Consider the following 19498-nt stretch of genomic DNA (forward strand, 5'->3'; position numbering starts at 1 on the left):
AAAATTGCATATCAAATAAACAGTGAATGCTTTTTAGGCATAAATATGTTTGGTGCAATATTTGGGATATACCTATACTAAAAAATTCTTTGTTGTTTATCTGAAATTCAGTGTTAATTAGGCATAGTATATTTTTTAGTTGCTAACACTGACAACTCTAACCCCAGTCCCTTGAGCTTAAGCCAGCCTGGTTGGATTTCTGACTCTTGCAAGCAAAGGGATCTCAATTCCACATGAAGCTCTGTCTGCTCCAGTGCTTGCTGCAAATCCAAACAAACCATTCCTCTCTTATCTGGTCAAAGCAATGCAAACTGAAATCACTGATGGATGATGCCTGCATGCCCGGGCTGTGTCTACCTTTGGCAGGTGCACCTGTTGTGACAAATCTGATTTTTAATCCTGTGACCTGTACCCTGCAGCCTGGCCATAGCCTTCTTTGCAGGGTCCCAGCTATGTCCTCTTGTGATGGCTAGTCAAGCTTCATTTCTACACTGTGGGGTAATAGATGCTGGGGAGGGGACGTGGGCTCAGGGCCTCAGCAAAGCCGGAAGTTAGATCAAGGCCTCTGGTGCCATGGTGACAGTTACCATAGAAACACACTGGTTGTAGTCAACGCATCCACTGGGATGGGTGGGGGTGGGGGTTCATAGACTGGGGCCAACAGAGAAAGGCATTCTTTAGTGGTCAGAGTGGAAGCTGTGGCTCGTGATGGGGCTACCCTACCTGAATCTCCATGTTCATCTCCTGCCATTTTCATTTCCAATCCCCTTTGGCAGCTGAGCTCTCAGCCTGGAATGCCCTTTCTGGCTTCTTCCTTGGGGGACTCCTACTTGTCTTCCAGTTTTCATCATGAGTCTTTGCTTTCTTTCATTCAGCAGAGATTTACTGAGTTTCTCCTCCATCAAGGACCTTGTTCTGGCCACTGGGGACACAGCAGGGACAAGACGAATGAGCTCCCTGCTTCCGTGAGCCGCCTGTCTAGGCGAGAGGGACACAGGCGTTCATGAAGCACCCAAGTAAAGGAGCTCTGAGAATACGGTCAGCGTGCCATGGAGAAAGCAAAGAAGGGTGATGGGGTGGTCTGGGAGGTCTCTCAGGATTGACATCTCCCTCGGAAGTCCTCCACTCCTCCTCACTGCCTCAATCTGGTGGGGCCAGCTGTCCTCTCACTTTTCCATGGTCCCCTCGCATGGTTGGCTTCCCTGAATTGCAGCCCCGGTGACACTGTGATGCCACTGCCTGTCTCCCCCTAAACTGCTCCCCCTTGAGGGCAGGAGCAAAGTCTGATTCACCTCTGCACCCCCAATGCCTGGCGTATAACAGAGGCCTGACGAGGCCCACCCACTTAGGATCTCATTTCCCCTTCATCTTGATTCTATGACACAGATGTGATTTGATCACTTCTTTTTTCGGCATGGGCAGGCTCAGGGAATCGAACCCCAGTCTCCAGCATGGCAGGTGAGAATTCTGTCATGGAGCCACCATTACACCACCTTGATTTGATCCCATTTTATCATTTTATAGATGGAGCAGCTGGGTGGCTCAGCCAGGCTGAGGGACCGGCTCCGAGTCCCCCTGCCAGCGCGTGGCAGAGCTTGAATTCAGCTCAGTCCCTGCTCTACGCTCCACGCTCATTGCAGGCAGTGTGGTAACAGCTTTATTAGTAAATAATTCACATACCCTACAATTCACCCTTTGAAAGTGTACAAGGCAGTGACTGTTAGTTTATTCACAAAGTTGCACAACCATCTCCTCAATCAATTTTAGAACACTTTAAGCACACACACACACACACACACACACTCAACCAACTATTTCTTCAAGCCAGGACCCCCGGCCTCAGTTTTGGAGGAGGGCTTGGAGTGCAGAAGCTGGCTGCAGTTGGTGAATTTGGAGCTGAGAATCTTTGTGCGGGATGGTTGCCTGTCTCAAGCTTTTGCTTATTGGCATTTTAAATGGATATGAGTGGCTTATTTGAATTAAAACCCCAATTCTCCACTGCAAATCTCAGAGCAAGGTCCGGGGCGCACGATCTGAATTCCAGAAGGGCCTTCAGAAGGCTTTTGCCTTTGCTGGCCAGGGGGCCGCTGGGAATGTCTGGAATTCACCTGACCCTGGCGGGTTTGAAGCCCAGGCTTTATGGAAACCTGACCTTGTGGCCGGGGCTGGCAGAGAAGAGGCTGTCGCCAGGGGGCGCTGGCGGCTCCTTGAATCCCAGGACCGCCCTGCCCTCCCCTTCCGGAAGGTCCCATGTCCAGTTTGACCCTGATGTCCAGTTCATTGTTGAAATAACCACTTTGCCCCAGGACAGATGGATGGAGTAGGAGATCAACTTACTATATTCTTCGCATCAGGAGAGGCTCTGTTGTCCCTAATGTTCATGTCCTCTCCCTCCCACTTTTCACAGGTGCCTGGATGTCACCTCCCAGGATGTATTTATTAAAGTATTGAACTGTAACTGGTATAACCTTTTCCCCAGTCTGGTGAACAAAGGAGGTCACGTATCTTTTTAGCGCATCCACTGAAGCCCTGAGTTGCCCAGTATGGCAAAATGTTCAGTATGTCTCTCCCCACCTCCATTCCTCCCTTCCATAGAATTGCGCAAGAAACTCAAGTTCTTAATCAGTCTCTAGGGGTCAGGACTACATCCAAAGGCAGGTGAAGTGAGTTCCCAAGAACCTCATTAGTTCTCCGCTCCTTTTGCTCATGACAGGCTCTGCATTCTCTGTCCTCAAGTCAGATTCCTCAGGTACAAGTGACAGAACCCACACCTGGCTCGTTTAAGCAGGAAAGAATTTCCTAAAGGTTATTTACTGAGGTGGCTCCCAGGGTCTTTGGGAGCCAGTGACCCAAGCTTGGAGGTGGCACTTGCAGGAGCAGTTTCCAAACCACTCGTTGAAACTGGCCCTGTGAAGATGCAGCTGTCCCTCTGCTGCTGGGCATGGACCCTGCTACTAGGTCCATCAGCGCTACCCAGGCTGCACCCTGATTCTGGGACGGAAATTGCCCCTAGAAAGCTGATTCAGCTCATGGCCACCAACTTGCTAGGATGGATTCCATGCAGCCCCTGCTTTTCTGAGTCATTTGCCTCCAAGTCAGCATTTTGAGAGGGCGTGTCTGCTTGCAGAAGTCTAGGTCATGTGTGTGCTCCCCGACTACAAGGGAGGCTGGAAGTGAAGTTCAGCTTTTGTAGTGGGAGGTGGTCTCTGCTCCCTATGCAGCCTCCTGAGGTGGGGAAATTACCCCCACAAATGGCCAGCCCAAGCAAATGAGCAGTGACTACTACAGCATCTAGGCAAATTTGCCTCCTTCCTCCCTGGTCACGCCTGACCTCCACGTATCATGGGATTTGGAGAGGGACCCCATCAACTGCCAAATAAGTCCTCCTTTCCTCTTTCACCAGGTGTCATGTAAATGTAGCTGTTGCAACAAGCAGAAAGCAAAAATAAATCAAAAGTAAATTTGCACTTGAAAGCAGAACTCACCCGACTCCAGTTTGAGTGCTCGATGCAATTTATTTTCTTGCTTAATTGCAAGCTGCCAATGTGATCCATGCACAATAACCAGGTCAGGGCACACAGCACATATGCAGGGGCAGAGCACTAGAATCTCTAAAGTCTATTGGCCTGAAAGCCTCTGGACGGCAGGTGGATACCTTTAACCAGTGTGCTCCCGAGCCAGGTCCGTCATGGAGTGCAGTGGAGGACCCGAAGCTGACAGCACAAGACGCTGGTCTCTGAGCAGCAGCCAGTCTCTTGAAAGCACCGCACGGGCACTGGAGCCGGGAATCAAAGTGACTGAGTGTCAATCTGCCTCAGCTTGACACATGCTGAAGCCGTGGCTGCACTGGGTTGATACAAGCAGTGCTCGCTAGGCTGGCATCATAACTACGAGGATAACCATAACAAAAGCAGCTCACACTGATGGAGCACTTACATGCCCCAGGAAGTTTTCTAAGTACGTGTCCTACGCTAATGCATTTGCTTCTCACCGCAGCCCTATGAGGTAGATATCTCCAGTGTCCCCATCCCCCAACGGCCCTCTTTCTCCCTCTCACCTGGCTGCCTGCTTCTCACCCTTCAGGCCTCAGTTTACCTGACAGCTTTTCAGAAGTGCCTCTGGCCTGGGTAGTATCATTTCTTTTCACAAATGTCTGGTTACCACTTTATTGCGAAAACCTGTTTTCTTGATTTCTTTACATTCTATTTGCTTTCAACATGTTTACAGTGTTTTCTGGGGACTCAAGATCACGCATCTCATTTCAGTGCACAACTGCAGGGCCATGGGCATCTACCCCCTGACGTTTACGTAAGTGGGAGAAACCCCAAGTGACTCTGGAAGGAAGAGAAAGCATGCTCCGAGATGGCCATACAAACCACGTGGGCCAAAGCAGGAGCAGTTGTTCCGCAAAGGGAGATCAGAGTGCTGCTTCCCAAAAAAGGGAGGAAAAACAACATATGTTCTCCACAGCTGGGAAATCCTGCCGCCACAGATTGGGAGGTAAAAATAACACATCAGAGAAGACACAGAGGGGTCTCAGCTCATGCTGGCGTCTTGTCTGGTCTGAGCTGGAATGCAGCTGGACCTTGTGAGGCCTGCCCTTGCATTGCTGTTCCCCTACCAGGATTCCCTTCCCTCTCTTCTCTGTCTTGCAAGTGAGGCCTTTCCCCATTCCTTCCGAGATGGTCAGGGGATGTCTAGGATGTATTTCTTTTTTTTTTTTTTTTAAACCTATAGCTCAGATGCAGCTTCATTCAGTGTTTTAACATGATTACTTTACAATTAGGTATTATTGTGCTGTCCATTTTTGAGTTTTTGTATCTAGTCCTGTTGCACAGTCTGTATCTCTTCAGCTCCAATTACCCATTATCTTACCCTGTTTCTACCTCCTGCTGGACTCTGTTACCAATGACATATTCCAAGTTTATTCTCGAATGTCCATTCACATCAGTGGGACCATACAGTATTTGTCTTTTAGTTTTTGGCTGGACTCACTCAGCATAATGTTCTCTAGGTCCATCCATGTTATTACATGCTTCATAAGTTTATCCTGTCTTAAAGCTGCATAATATTCCATCGTATGTATATACCACAGTTTGTTTAGCCATTCTTCTGTTGATGAACATTTTGGCTGTTTCCATCTCTTTGCAATTGTAAATAACGCTGCTATAAACATTGGTGTGCAAATGTCCGTTTGTGTCTTTGCCCTTAAGTCCTTTGAGTAGATTCCCAGCAATGGTATTGCTGGGTCGTATGGCAATTCTATATTCAGCTTTTTGAGGAACCGCCAAACTGCCTTCCACAGTGGTTGCACCATTTGACATTCCCACCAACAGTGGATAAGTGTGCCTCTTTCTCCGCATCCTCTCCAGCACTTGTCATTTTCTGTTTTGTTGATAATGGCCATTCTGGTGAGTGTGAGATGATATCTCATTGTGGTTTTGATTTGCATTTCTCTAATGGCCAGGGACATTGAGCATCTCTTCATGTGCCTTTTGGCCATTTGTATTTCCTCTTCTGGTAGGTGTCTGTTCAAGTCTTTTTCCCATTTTGTAATTGGGTTGGCTGTCTTTTTGTTGTTGAGTTGAACAATCTCTTTATAAATTCTGGATACTAGACCTTTATCTGATATGTCATTTCCAAATATTATCTCCCATTGTGTAGGCTGTCTTTCTACTTTCTTGATGAAGTTCTTTGATGCACAAAAGTGTTTAATTTTGAGGAGCTCCCATTTATTTATTTCCTTCTTCAGTGCTCTTGCTTTAGGTTTAAGGTCCATAAAACCGCCTCCAATTGTAAGTTTCGTAAGATATCTCCCTACATTTTCCTCTAACTGTTTTATGGTCTTAGACCTAATGTTTAGATCTTTGATCGATTTTGAATTAACTTTTGTATAGGGTGTGAGATATGGGTCTTCTTTCATTCTTTTGCATATGGATATCCAGTTCTCTAGGCACCATTTATTGAAGAGACTGTTCTGTCCCAGGTGAGTTGGCTTGACTGCCTTATCAAAGATCAAATGTCCTTAGATGAGAGGGTCTATATCTGAGCACTCTGTTCGATTCCATTGGTCGATATATCTATCTTTATGCCAATACCATGCTGTTTTGACCACTGTGGCTTCATAATATGCCTTAAAGTCCGGCAGCGCGAGACCTCCAGCTTCGTTTTTTTCCCTCAAGATGTTTTTAGCAATTCGGGGCACCCTGCCCTTCCAGATAAATTTGCTTATTGGTTTTTCTATTTCTGAAAAATAAGTTGTTGGGATTTTGATTGGTATTTATTTCTTTATCTTTGAGGAGTGATGCACTATGGAGGTAAGAGGATGAGCTTTAGCTTTTGGCAAATCTGGGGCCTGCTTTGGCTCTGCCTCCTTTTGGCAGGTCGGGCAACCTTTACCTTTCTAAGCCTCAGCTGCTTCCTCTATAAAATGAGTAAGATGATGGTATTTACATCATGGGATTGTTGTGAAGTTAAAATAAGATAATCCAAGCAAAGTACAGCCACAGAGTAACTCGTGATAAAAGGAAGCAGTTATAATAATATTGATGGTAATGCAAATCATCATTATTATCCTTATTGCCTTCAGAGGGTTCTTTTTTTTTAATGCAGTTTTATTGAGATATATTCACACATCATATAATCCATCCAATGTAATCAATCAGTGGCTCATGGTATCATCATATAGTTGTGCGTTCATCACCACAATCAATTTTAGAACATTTTCATTATGCCAAAAATAAAAAATAAAAGTAAAAAAAGAACACCCCAAACATCCCATACCCTTTCTCCCCCTGCCCTGCATTATTTATTTATTTTTCGTCTTTATTATCTTATTCATCTGTCCGTACACTGGATAAAGGGAGTGTCAGTCACAAGGTTTTCACAATTACACAGTCACACCATAAAAGCTATATAGTTATACAATCATCATTAAGAATCAAGTCTACTGGTTTTCAGCTCAGCAATTTCAGGTATTTCCTTCTAGCTATTCGAACACACAAGAAACTAAAAAGGAATATCTATTTACTGCATAAGAATAACCTCCAGAATGACTTCTCGACACTGTTTGAAATCTCTTAGCCATTGAAACTTTATTTTCCTCCATTTCTTTTCCCTCTTTTGTTCAGGAAAGCTTTCTGAATCCCATGATGCCAGGGCCTGGCTCATCCCTGGGAGTCAGGTCCCACGTTGACAGGGAGACTTACACCCTGGGAGTCATGTCTCACATAGTGGGGAGGGTAGTGAGTTTATTTGCAGAGTAGGCTGAGAGGGAGAGGCCCCATCTGAGAAATAAAGGATGTTCTCTGGGGGTGACTCAGGTATAATCATAAGTGGGCTTAGCTTCTACTTTGCAGGAATAAGTTTCATAAGGGTAAGCCCCAAGATTGAGGGATTGACTTATTAAATTGGGAGTCCCTATAGCTTGCAAGAATATCAGGAATTTCCAAGGTGGGGAAGTTTAATATTTCCACATTTCCCCCCAGTCCCTCAAGGGGATTTAGCAAATACCTTTTTATTTTCTGCCCAAATACTCTGAGATATATTGGAGTATTACAGAAAACTGTACAGAATAACAAGATCTCATTCCCTATTCTAGGTTCCATGTAAGCATGTTGTTTAAATCAACTGACCATACAAATTAAATTAGATGGTGTGCTACAGAAAATATACATTTTTTGTACGAAATACTCATCTCTTCCTTTAGTCGCACACAGATGTTGAAGTTTTAAAATACAATCAATATCATCCTTTACCCCATATTCTGATTTACCTTAGTCCTAACCAGATCTGCTTTATTCATATCTCTAACAGGAGACTGATCTTTTTTTTCAGCTTCTTTAACAATCGCTGTATGGAGTAATGCTGACTCTTACAGCTGCAGAATTCTAACTCTGAGTCCCAGGTGTCACATAGATACTTAAAGTTCCAGAAGTACCAGGTTATACATAAAGAGCTCAGCATCCCAGAATCTAGAAATAACAGTTAAAACCCAGGAATAGATGTAACTGCTAAAAGAGCTTACAATCTAAGAACCTTTACAATAAGCTTTATTGAACATTCTGTACTCCTTAATCATCAACTGTCCAATCTCTGCTCATGTTCTGTTCCCCGATAACCTATGCTTCAAAGGGTTCTTGCAAGAATGTCTTCAAATGTGTGTAAAGAACCCAGCAGAGTGTCTAGCACATAATGGGTACACGGTGCCCCTTCCCTCCATCCCGCACGTCTGTATTTATTTAGCTGGTAAAAGTCACCTTACGGCATTCTGAGAGGAAAGTCACATACAAACATTGATGGATTCTGTGGCCAAGAGAGACTTTACAATCTAGACAGTGTGGGGAGAGAACTATTCCCTGTGGATGGTGCTCAGGCTCCAGAAAGCTGGGGCCATGAGGGATATTACATTATTGCTCAAAAATATGCTCTGTTTCTCCTGGTGGAGTACTGAGCTGCCTCCAATGACTTCACGCTTGGCTGTGTGATTTGCTATGGCTAATGCAATGCTGGAGAAGAGATGTCTGTCACGTCTGGGGGAAAGCTTTAAGAGATGTCTTGTGGTTTACTATATTCTTTTATTTCCTACACCACTGAATTAGTAATGTTCCAGAAAGGCCACTCTGTCATGCTGGGTCCCTGAGATGTGGAGCAGAGCCACCACCGATAGACGTACAGTTCATGAGTGAGAAATGAACTATTATTGCTGTAAGGCCCTGAGATTTGGAGTTGTTATTGCAGCAAACTCTATTTTTGCTCATAGTCAGTCTCCTGACTGATGCAGGTCAGACACCCTAAGCAAATTTTTCTTCCCTCCCAATCTACCTGTGACCATCCTCATTGCTTCTGGTCTGGGGTACACTTTGGGAATGACAATCTTATCTGACTGTGCCCCAGTGACGATGGTCAGGACTTCATCTCAGTATATGGAGTTGTACTCATGGTTTGCAATGTGGTCTGCTTTCAGATGCTAATACCCAGAGCAGCGCCAGGGGTAGTGTATACAATGAACACTGTGGATGCCTACATAACTTGCTTTTTCTTTTATGCCTTGCCAATATATCCCTCCACCCTTCTGCCACACAGATCAGGGAGCCCATCCACAGCTCCGGGAGGAGATTCTGAGCTCTCTATGCTGGTGCTACTCAAAGTGTGGCCCACTGACCCATGCTGTCTTGCAAACTATTTGCTGCTGATACATGATGAGATAAGCACAGAAATGGAGAGGAGGTCTTCAGGAGCGTTTACGGCAATTGGACCACATGTGAGCAATGGACTCCTTTGGTTGAATGGAGTATAGAACGCTCTGGGTGTTGACAGAATCACACGGTGAGATCTAGAGCTGCACGTGTGTGAACATGTATTGATCTGTGGGTGTTGCAGGCCAATCGTGATAACTCCCTTCCACTTGCCAGTGATGGCTCTGGTCTTGGCCAGGGGACCTGAATCTGGCCAATGAGATACGAAGGGCAGTCTGATGGAAAAGGCTTCCTTATTCCTAAGAAAGAGACACAGATAAAGAATCTTTCTTCTTTTTTGGGGGGCATTTTGCATCTGGATGTGATGCCTGGAACTGCTGCCGCTCTCCCCCAGGACATCCAGCCATATAAGAGAATAGTTAGAGTCTAGGTCAGCCCGAATCTCTCCTCTGCTCAGTTGCTATTAGAGGGAGTCTTTTTGTTCCCCTTCTCATCTAACAAATCTTTAATGACCATCTATTATGAACAAGGCACTTTGCAGACAGCCAGTTATGTAGGAGGAATTTGTCCTCTCCTGCACTTTACAGTCTAATCACAAAATATAGCAATGCATATGAATAAAGCCAGCTAGAAAGTGGTGCATATCATACAAATATGCAAACAAATGAATATGCAAATCTAGAGAAGGGAGAAATTATCTCCAGTGGAGTGTAATGGGGTGTTGGCATAGAAATCACCAGGTACTCTGGCACATAACTGAAAGTGTAGCTTTGTTTTTCTCTTCACTACAAAAACCCTATTAAAATAAGAGAAATTCAAGCTGAAAAAAGCTCACTATCCCACCCCCTTTTATTTGTCCATGTTGTCATCAATGTTCACATCAGGTTTTACATATTGACAATATGATAATATAGGTTTATTTATATTTATGGCACACATGTATCCTTCCAGGCATGCGAACATGTGCGAACATGTTGTTTTCATTTTTCTAAAATTGGGTCACACCATTTCTCTGTAATGGCTTTTCTTCTCCAGTGATAGCATTAAAGCTCCCTTTACAAATCTGTTATGGCGAGTTGCTGGCTTCACCAGTGCACGCCATACCTCTGTTAAATATGCTGCTGGGAGCCCAGGCCATGCTGAAATGTTCTTGGCCAGCATGCATACCACTTTCTAGTATATTTGCCCCCTTCTGTTTCTTCCAGTTGACTTCTGAGCTTACAAGAGTTGGGTTGTGGTGACCCTTAAACGTGTTTATGCCATTTACCTGTCACTGCGATTCTGTAATTTAATTATATATTTTCTTAATCCATGCAATTTGAGTATAAAAGAGTGTTCTGTTTCCATGAAAACTAATTTAAATGCTTAGGGAGATTTGCTCGTCATTTCCTAAAATCATTTGCTCTCAAAAACGGTGAAGATTGGGAGCATATCCTAGTTGTCTCCTGCTTTGATACCACCCATTCCCCAAATAATAAAACAATGATGTTTTATTTCTCGCGATTTCATGGGTTGCTGGATTTGCCTGGACTCTCTCACAGGGCTGCATTCAGCTGGAGAGTCGGCTGGGCTGGAAGTTCCGAGATGGCTTCTCTCCAAGTCTGGTGCTGACCATCTGCTGGGCACCTCCATTCTACAACTTGCTGCGCTTTTTCTCCATCAGCAGGTTCTGTTGGCGTCCTCACGTGGTGGCCCCAGGGCAATGGACCAAGTAGGCAAAATATGAAAGCGGCAAGGTCTCACTGAGGATGTCTCATGATATCACTCTGGCTCTGCTGCTCAGAGCGAGTCACAAGGTCATTCTAGATTTGAGGGGTGGGAAATACACTCCATCTCCTGATGGGAGGAGAAGCAGAGGAGTCGGCCCATGGGGACGGGAGGAATTTGGGACAATATTTTGCGATTTACAAGAGGGAGAAAATTGTAAAAACCTTGAAGGACTCTCTGCACTCACAGTGTTTTACAACTGCCTTTAAATTCTCACTCCACTTTAAATCGTAAAATACAGATGATGCCTACATAAATGGTTTGTGTAAGACTAACATGGAATTCCATTTGGCCGACAAAACCTAATGAAAAGATGCAGACCTTACATTAAAAGATAGGCAAATGACATTAAGAGGTTTTAAGTTAAAAAAAAATTAAGACAGCATGTCTTTTTAATGAGTTTTAATTGAATAATTCATCCCTATTATGCTGGCACAGAGGACCTCTATAGTGCGCCAAGCTCGTTCTTCTAGACCAATGGATCGAGTGCTCTCCCTCGGCCTTTTTAGGAGAGCCATGACGTTCCGTGACGTGGTCGCATTGCATTTTATTTAACCAGCCCCTCATTAGCAGATCTTCAAGCAGCTTCCTTTTTGCATGCCCCGCCCCCACCACCAAAAGTAATACTTTGAGAAATATCAGTGTAAGTATAAGTTTTGATACTAGTGGTTTTATATATAATTCCCAAATGTGGAATTACAGGGCTGAATGGCATAAATATTTTAAATTTGAACAGATATTGCCAGATTACTTTCCAGAAAGTTCCACAGTAATTCTCATTCTCACCAGCAGTGAATGAGCATACCTTTTTCCCATTCTCCCCAGCCTGTGCTGGTTGGAAACTATGTACCCTAGAAAAGCCATGTGTTCATTATCTTAATCAGATCTTGTGGGGGCAGACTTATTGTTTGGGTGGAATCTTTTTGATTAAGTTGTTTCTGTGGAGATATGACCCATCCAGGTGTGGGTAGGATTGTCTGGTTAGATGGAGATGTGACTCTGCCCATTCAAGGTGGGTCTTAATCTGCTTTCTAGAGTCCTTTAAGAGGGAACCATTTTGGAAAAAGCTCAGAGCTGACACAGGCAGACATTTGGAGATGCAGAAAGAAAACACACCCAGGGAAATTGCTTGAAACCAGAAGCCAAACAGAGGTGTTTCAGATGCCTTCAGCTTTTCTTGAGACAAGATATCTTTCTCTGGATGCCTTAGTTTGGACATTTTAATGGCCTTAAAACTGTAAACTTGTAACCAAATAAACCCCATTTATAAAAGCCAACCCATTTCTGGCATATCGCATTCCAGCAGCTTTAGCAAACAAAAAGACCAGCCCTAGTTTTTTCTTTCTGCCAAACTACTGGGTGAAAAGTGAAATGTTCGTTGTTACTTTCTCTGAGTCTCCCAACAGTGGCATCTCTGCATTTTTGCAGCTGTGTATGAGCTGTAGACCCTGTCCCTTATCTGGATGCCCTTTTCCCTGCCTGGTCAACACTTAGCTGGTTTTCAGACGCAAACCAAAATGCCCTCTAGTTGTGGAGGCTTTGAAGTTCCCTGTAGAGAACCAGCCTGCCTTCATCTCTGCTGTCTTTATAATCTTCACGGACCACCCTGCCACCCCATCCCAGTGTGTTAGCAAGAGCTGGGTCTCTGAAGTGTTCCCCGCAGAACTTCAAGCTGCCGAGGACAATGAACACGTCACAACTTTCTCTGAGTCCCCTTGGCCTCGATGGGTGCCTGGATCAGAGCAACAGCCCAGAAATGTTCATTTGCTAAGCGATATTACAACAGGTGTTTTTTGGCAAAGGTTTGTTGGATGGAATGAGTGAAGTTTTTTAAAGGAGAGTAGCACTAGTAACTGTTTGGGTAGGGCCAGGGGGAAGCAATGTGTGATTACAGAATCTAGATGCAAAGCACCTCAGGGCTAGGAGGCGAGGGACCCCGAGGGCATCGCACAGGCCTTGATCAGTTTTGCAGTCCCTACAATTCTGACACACTGACTTTCTCTGTTCCTGCCTGTCTCAGCCTCCAAGGTCACCTCATTATGGTGTGTGTGTGTAGACAGCACCCCAAGGGGCCATCGATTTGGAACATCTGATTGGCTTTCTGAGTCAGATCCACTAGCTCGTAAAAGCCAATAAATGTCAAAGACCTGTCAGGCCCATTAACCTCTAGAGATCTATTAAAAGACTCTGCTTGAGCTAAGGAGATTCTGCCTCTGTCTTGAGGACCCTATTCCAAAACCCCTGAATTTAGGAAGGTTGGAAAGGGGCAGATTTTAAATGGGATTGTCTGGTCTCTACTAACTTTGTCTCAAAACACTGCCCTTCAACTGGTACATTTTGGGCATTTGTAATGTGACCAGTCCTGAGTAAGCATGCGGGTAGGGCTCTCCTCCAGGAAGCTTTCCAGAACTTATTTACCTGCCTCCAAGAATATCAACCCAATTCCTCTCTCCCGTGCACATGTCTGGTTCTTCCATAAACCACCGTGAACCAGAATCATTGGCCTACTAGTTAGTCCCCTCCATTAGACTGTACACATGACTCAAGAACACAGTGTTTGTTGAGATTCTTTTTGGTAAAAAGGGAGGGAAACCCTAACCCAAATTACTTTAGCAAAAAAGGAAACTTTCTTGGCACATAGAACCAAATGGTCCAAAGGCATGGTTCAGACACAGTTGGATTCAGGAGCTCCGAAGATGTTATCAGGAGTCTTACATCCATCTCCTGGCTCCCGTCTCTTCTGGCAAGCTCTCCCCATACATGGGCAGATGGTAGCTGGCAGAGCTCATGGGATAGCAAGACCATCCCCAGAAGCTCCACGCATCCTATGGTCAGCCCGGCACTCTTATGATAAAGAAACTTTCTTTCCCAATAGAGCCTTTAAATCTCCCAACCAACTTCCCATTGGCCCAACGTGGGCTCCAATGTCAATCCAATACATTCCTCTGGCGAAACATTTACCATATTATGTTGCAATTACAGATGTACTTGCTGTTTCCCTTCTAGAATGGTGAATTCCTTAGTGGCTGGAGCCAGCTCTATCTTCCCAGTGCCCAATAGGTGCTTAATAAATGCATGTGGAATGAATGAATGAAACTAACATCCTGTGTATTAGGTACTGGGGAAGTACATTTGTGGAAAGTTGTGTTTCCAAAGTAGGTGCAAAAATACCCCTTACCCCACATGCTTTTTTGCAAAGAGAACCTGCTATCTCCACATCAAAAGACAGAGTCTGTTTACCTTCCCCTTGAATCCTTGGGGCAGCCCCTCCCACCTGTTAAGACAAGTAGGAGAGGAAGACAATGCTAGGTGACTTCTGAGACTGAGCCTTAAGAGAGCTGTAGCCTTTGTCTTAGCCTCTTGGAATGCCTCTCACTGCCATGCTGGGAGGTAGCACAAGCCACTAGGTGGAGAAGCTACACAGGAGGGGAACCAAGGTTCAATGCTGACAGCTCATGCTGAGCTCCAGCTGTCACCCAGAACCTTTTGGACTTTCTAGCCATCCCAGAGCCTCATCTGGGTCCACGTGAAGCTAAAGAACCACCCGGTCAACCTACGAAATCATGAAACATAATAAATAACAATAACAATAATAAAACTTCATCCTCGTGTCAGTCCTATGGTAACAGAGGCTCAGAGACATTAGGCAACTTTCCTCAAATCACACAGCTCTTAAACAGTAGAGCATCAGACTTATAGCCAGGATACGCTCTGGGAAACTAATTTTGCCAGCAGTTTTATGATGGAAATCAGTACTGGAGAGGCAAACCATTTGACAAAAATCACATAAAACCAGGCACTGGATTTGCTAAACCTTTTTAGGGTTTTAGCATGGTAGCTAGAGATGAGGGCATGAGGCAGGGACTGGGATGGTTGCAGAAGTGAGAGACAGGCCGAGGGTGGTCAGCGGTAGGGACCAGTGGGGACTGTGGCAAACAAGGGGATGGTTGCCCATCTAAAAGAGGTAGCCACTCTGAGGTGAGCCAATTGCTGACAGTTATGTAGATGGGCTCAAGGTCAGCAGATCCTTCCACTTATCAAAAGTAGTAGGTATTCAAATCCACTAACCTTGTCTGAGTCAGAGAGGAGAAGGGAGCAAACATTTGCACACCAGATCTGGCCCACAGAATCCCAGCTTTTGACCTTCCTTCAAAAACAAGCCTAGAAGGGTGGTGCAATGGTGGCTCAGTGGCAAAATTCTCACCTGCCGTGCTGGAGACCTGGGTTCAATTCCTGGGGTCTGCCCATGCAAAAGAAAGAAAGAAAGAAAGAAACCAACCCTGCTTAGTGCTCTAGAAGGATGCATACCTGCATACCCACTGCTTTTGTCCTAACAGGAAGAAAAGGGATTTTTTTTTTTTTTTTTTTTTTTACCCTGTAAGCTGCAGAAAGGGTCCCCAAATGCACCAGTCTTTTTTCCATAGTCGAGACAGTTCTCCAGGGTCCTGGCCCATCTTCCACCTCCCGACTGACTTTGGTCATGTTGTGAAATGCTGCTGCGTGCCAGGGTGGGGCCAGCCGGGTAAGCTCTGCATGGAGAGACAGGCAGCTCCTCCTTCCCAGGCCTGGTGCCCCATGGATAAATGCACCTTGAGCTTGGCTTCCCAGGCAGGTGCCAGGTGAAGGGGAGGTGCCTTTCTGCCCACAGGTGGCCCCATGGCACCATCCCACGTGGAGGCAAGGAGAGCAGAAAACATCCCGCCAAATGACTTCACTCTGATTTGGTTCAAACTGCAATGGTGGGGGCGGGGGTGACTTCCCAGAGGGGCCCAGCCTGGCCTTAGGCAGCCATGGAGCGCCTCAGAGAGGCTGGCAGCCACGCTTTCTCATCTTCCTCCTTGCCTAGGGCCTGCGTCTAGCTCGCAGACTGTTTCTTCGTTTTTCCGAACAGCAAAAGCCTCCCATGCTTCTCCATCTCATGCATGGATTGCCTAGCTTTTTACAGGGACTTCAGTGCTTCACTTCCTTAACCCAGTCACCATTTTCTGTGACCCTGCAATGCTGCAGTAGTGGCTGGCTGAGGCTCGAGAGGCCAAGAGACTTGTTCAAAATCATACAGTTTAGTGGGCATAAACCCCAGATAGTCTAACCACAGCTCGTATTTTCCACTCAGCAGCTATTTTAAGGTAATAACATCCACGCTAATCATTGAAGAGTCTCCTGGCTGACCCCGATTCCCACATGCCCAGCTCCTCTCCCCAGAGGCAACCACTCCTAGCAGCTTCTTGTGTGTCCTTCCCGATGCTACAAACAATCAAATTACATGAAACCGGGACCCGTCAGGGTTAGCCAGACTCCACAGCCCCTTGATTGATGAATCACTGCCTCTTGGAGAGAACCAGGCCTGCGCCACGGGGCCCGTGTTTCCAGCACTCTTTCCGACTTCTCCTCTCTCAGATTCCCCAAGGATCCAGCAACCTGTGGGTTTAGGGAGATGGGCTCCCTGCTGGCTGTGAGCCTAGGACCACATCATCAGGTGTGTGGGCAGTGATGAGGCAGGGAGGCAGAGGCAGCGGGCGGCCTCCGAGATTGGCAGAAGCCATGTGTGATCATGGCTGGTGCCTTCACCTCCCAGAGGCTCGGTTTCCCTACCCATGCAACAGGACAAGAAGAGGCGTCTGCTCAGGTTTTGGGGAGAGATAAGAAGAAGGCGCCCCACAGGTGTTTGCACATGGTAAGGATTGGATGAATGTTTGCTGTTATTACATAAGGAATGTTGGGGTTGCAAATTTACCATCACATCAGCTGAGCCTTCACTATTCCACACTGTCCCTCCAGCACCTAGCTTAGTGCCTGGCACATAGAAGGCACCCAATAAATATACATTGTCTGAATGAACTAATGAACTGCCCATCTGTTTGCTGGAGCAGCTGCTGTAGACAAACTAAGTGACTTTGGCCTTGTCCCTTCTCTTCTTCTGGCCTCTTTTCCCCCCATCTCTGAGGGAGTGGCTTCCTCCAACCAGGCCTCAACCCACCCAGCCCAGTTCTTCTCCGATCCGACCTTCCAGAAAGCCATTTCCCTGAATATTGACATTTGAATTAAACAAATTCATTTTGGGGTGTCTAAGTTGCCATGGCATCACAACTGCTTCCTCTTTCTCTCCCAGGCAGCAGAGAAATCCCTTCCTTCATCTCTGCTCCCTCCCTTCCCACACCAGGAGACAGCCGACCAGCCTTAAAGGGCCGGCTTTGCAATCCCCCGGGAAGATATCATCTCAAGCCACAGGATGGCTGTTACTTCCTGGCAAGGCTTTCATTTTGGGTTCAAATCTTGGGGGAGACGAATTGTAGCTAGGAGCTGTCGAGTCAGGGTTCCCCAAGGAAGAGGAGGCACTGTCCCCAAGCTGCAAATGGTGACTAATCCTGAGTCTGAGAGATTAGAAACTCAGGGCACCCACCCAATTCTCATTCTAATATTGCCCCAGAAACAAGCTGGGTGGGACAGAGGAATGACTTCCAAACGTGCCCACCCACCAGAGAGATATAGTTTTGCAAAAAGTTAGAACACAACAGACATTATTAGTCCTCTCCTGTGGGGCACGACTTCAGGTTGTTTAAAACTCGAGATTTACATTTAGTCGCAGTTGCCCTCAGAGGCTACTGTCATGGGCTTTGGGGATGGAAACTCTTAAAGGCATTGCTTTTAAGTGCCAAAAGATTGCATAAGAAGCAAATATACTATCAAAGGTTAATAGATAATAACTGAGTGCTCATTATATGTTGGGTACCAAGCTAAGCATTAACATTCCTATTTCACTGATGAAGAAACAGAGGTTCAGAGTGGCCCAGTACATGAACATAGTGAATGTATTGTGTTGACATGATTGTGCTTCAACTGCCAATCCCAGAATCCCTTTCCCTGTAAGGCTCTGGGTCTGAACTAGCCCAAATGCATGCAACTGAGAATCTGGAAGGTGGAAGTAAAGCAGCAATTACTGCCCTCTGAAGACCTTCCTTGCTGGAAGTTGTGGCAGTGAGATGTAGAGGAGTCTGTGGAGGCCCACGGGTCTTTGCTCTCTTCTGATCTGCATCTAGCTCTTTTTTATCCCAGACACATGGCAGCAGACCCATGGGGACAGCAGCTCCCTGTATTCTCCGCTCTAGCATCCCTTCGAGGTCACATGTTACTTCCCAGATTGACTTTGCTGGTGGCCCCTGGGACCCCCCTGCTCTGCTCCCCTGTTCAGACCTTCCTTTTTCCATACCTGGGTAAAGCCTAATTCTAAAAATAATCCCCTTATTCCATAACCCCCTGTGGTTCTCGTCCCCAACAAAACCCCAACCGATACCTTAACCAAGGACCACAGGTACTAAGAAACAGTCTCAGTTGATCCCCAAGTATGGTTGGATAGTCCGCAATCTTTCCAGGACATTGTCCAAGATGCCAATAAATAAAGAGTTGCTGAGCTCCAAGGTACCTAGTGTTCCGTCAAACTCTCAGCTCTGTGAGGAAGGGGACGAGCTCTGTGCTGTCCATTGTCATTTCTCCTGGGCGTGGTGTCAGGCCTAGAAGGAGGAAGGTGTGCTGGGCCTGTTTGCAGGGAAAGTGATGGTCAGGATAAGAAAGGCTCTCCTTTCTTTGACGCCTTGACACAATTGTCAGAGTCTCTGGCTGGCTTGGTGACCCTAGAGTCATCATGTGCAGGAATATGTATCTGTTGGCCTTCCTGCAAAGATGCTGTCAGCACTGTACAGCTCTCTTTACCATCCACTCCATTCCCCAAGATGCAATCCTCATTTGGCAGCATCCTCCCAGCCTCCCCTTGAACGTGCCGGAGCCTGAGGGCTGTGCTGGCCGCCTTGTCAGCTTCCAGGGCTCTGCTTAGCCTTTGGCATTCTCCTGGGAGAGGCAGAAGCATGTTTGGCTATAAGCTGCAAGCTTTTGGTGGTGGACGTCTGCACCTTTCTGACGCTTTATCTTCCCTTTGTATAGCTTAGGTCACGGCATCTCAAACCTGCTGGTGGAAAGAGGAGGCCCTGTAATGAGCCCAAAATCAGCTGGCCATTTCCAACACTCCATATATCAGGGAAGAGGCCAGCCGCTGCAAGGCTGCAACCCATCCAGCCTCAGGGAGACTGCCATAGGCCATCCCTTCTGTGCCCCTTCTTGTTCAGTCTGGCATTTTAGACCCTGCAAGAATCTGCCCTTGCCCACTCTTCGTTCTTTGACAGGTCCCACCTCTGCCACACTTCTAAGCATTTTATCATCCATCCACCTATCCTCTCAACTGCAGGTCTGTAGTGTGCTAGGGACTGAGGTTGCATTTGTGGGGGGACAGGGCTGGGATGGAGGAAAGGGGGGAGGGTGCGGTGGCGGTGGAGGTCAGCAGATCCTCCCTCCCTTCAGCACCAAACCTCAAATCAAATAACCACAATGCTAAGTGTTTAAGTGCAAACTCTGCTGAGTGTTCTCAGCAGGAGGGAAAGAACAGGGAGTCGTGAAGCATAAAACAGGGGATCTGACTTAGTCTGGAGGAGGAAGGGGAGTTGCCAGGGGAGCGTGTCTGAGCTGAGTCCCGGAGAGGAGTCTAA

Source organism: Tamandua tetradactyla, chromosome 20 (genome assembly GCF_023851605.1).
Source record: "Tamandua tetradactyla isolate mTamTet1 chromosome 20, mTamTet1.pri, whole genome shotgun sequence".
NCBI lineage: Eukaryota > Metazoa > Chordata > Mammalia > Pilosa > Myrmecophagidae > Tamandua > Tamandua tetradactyla.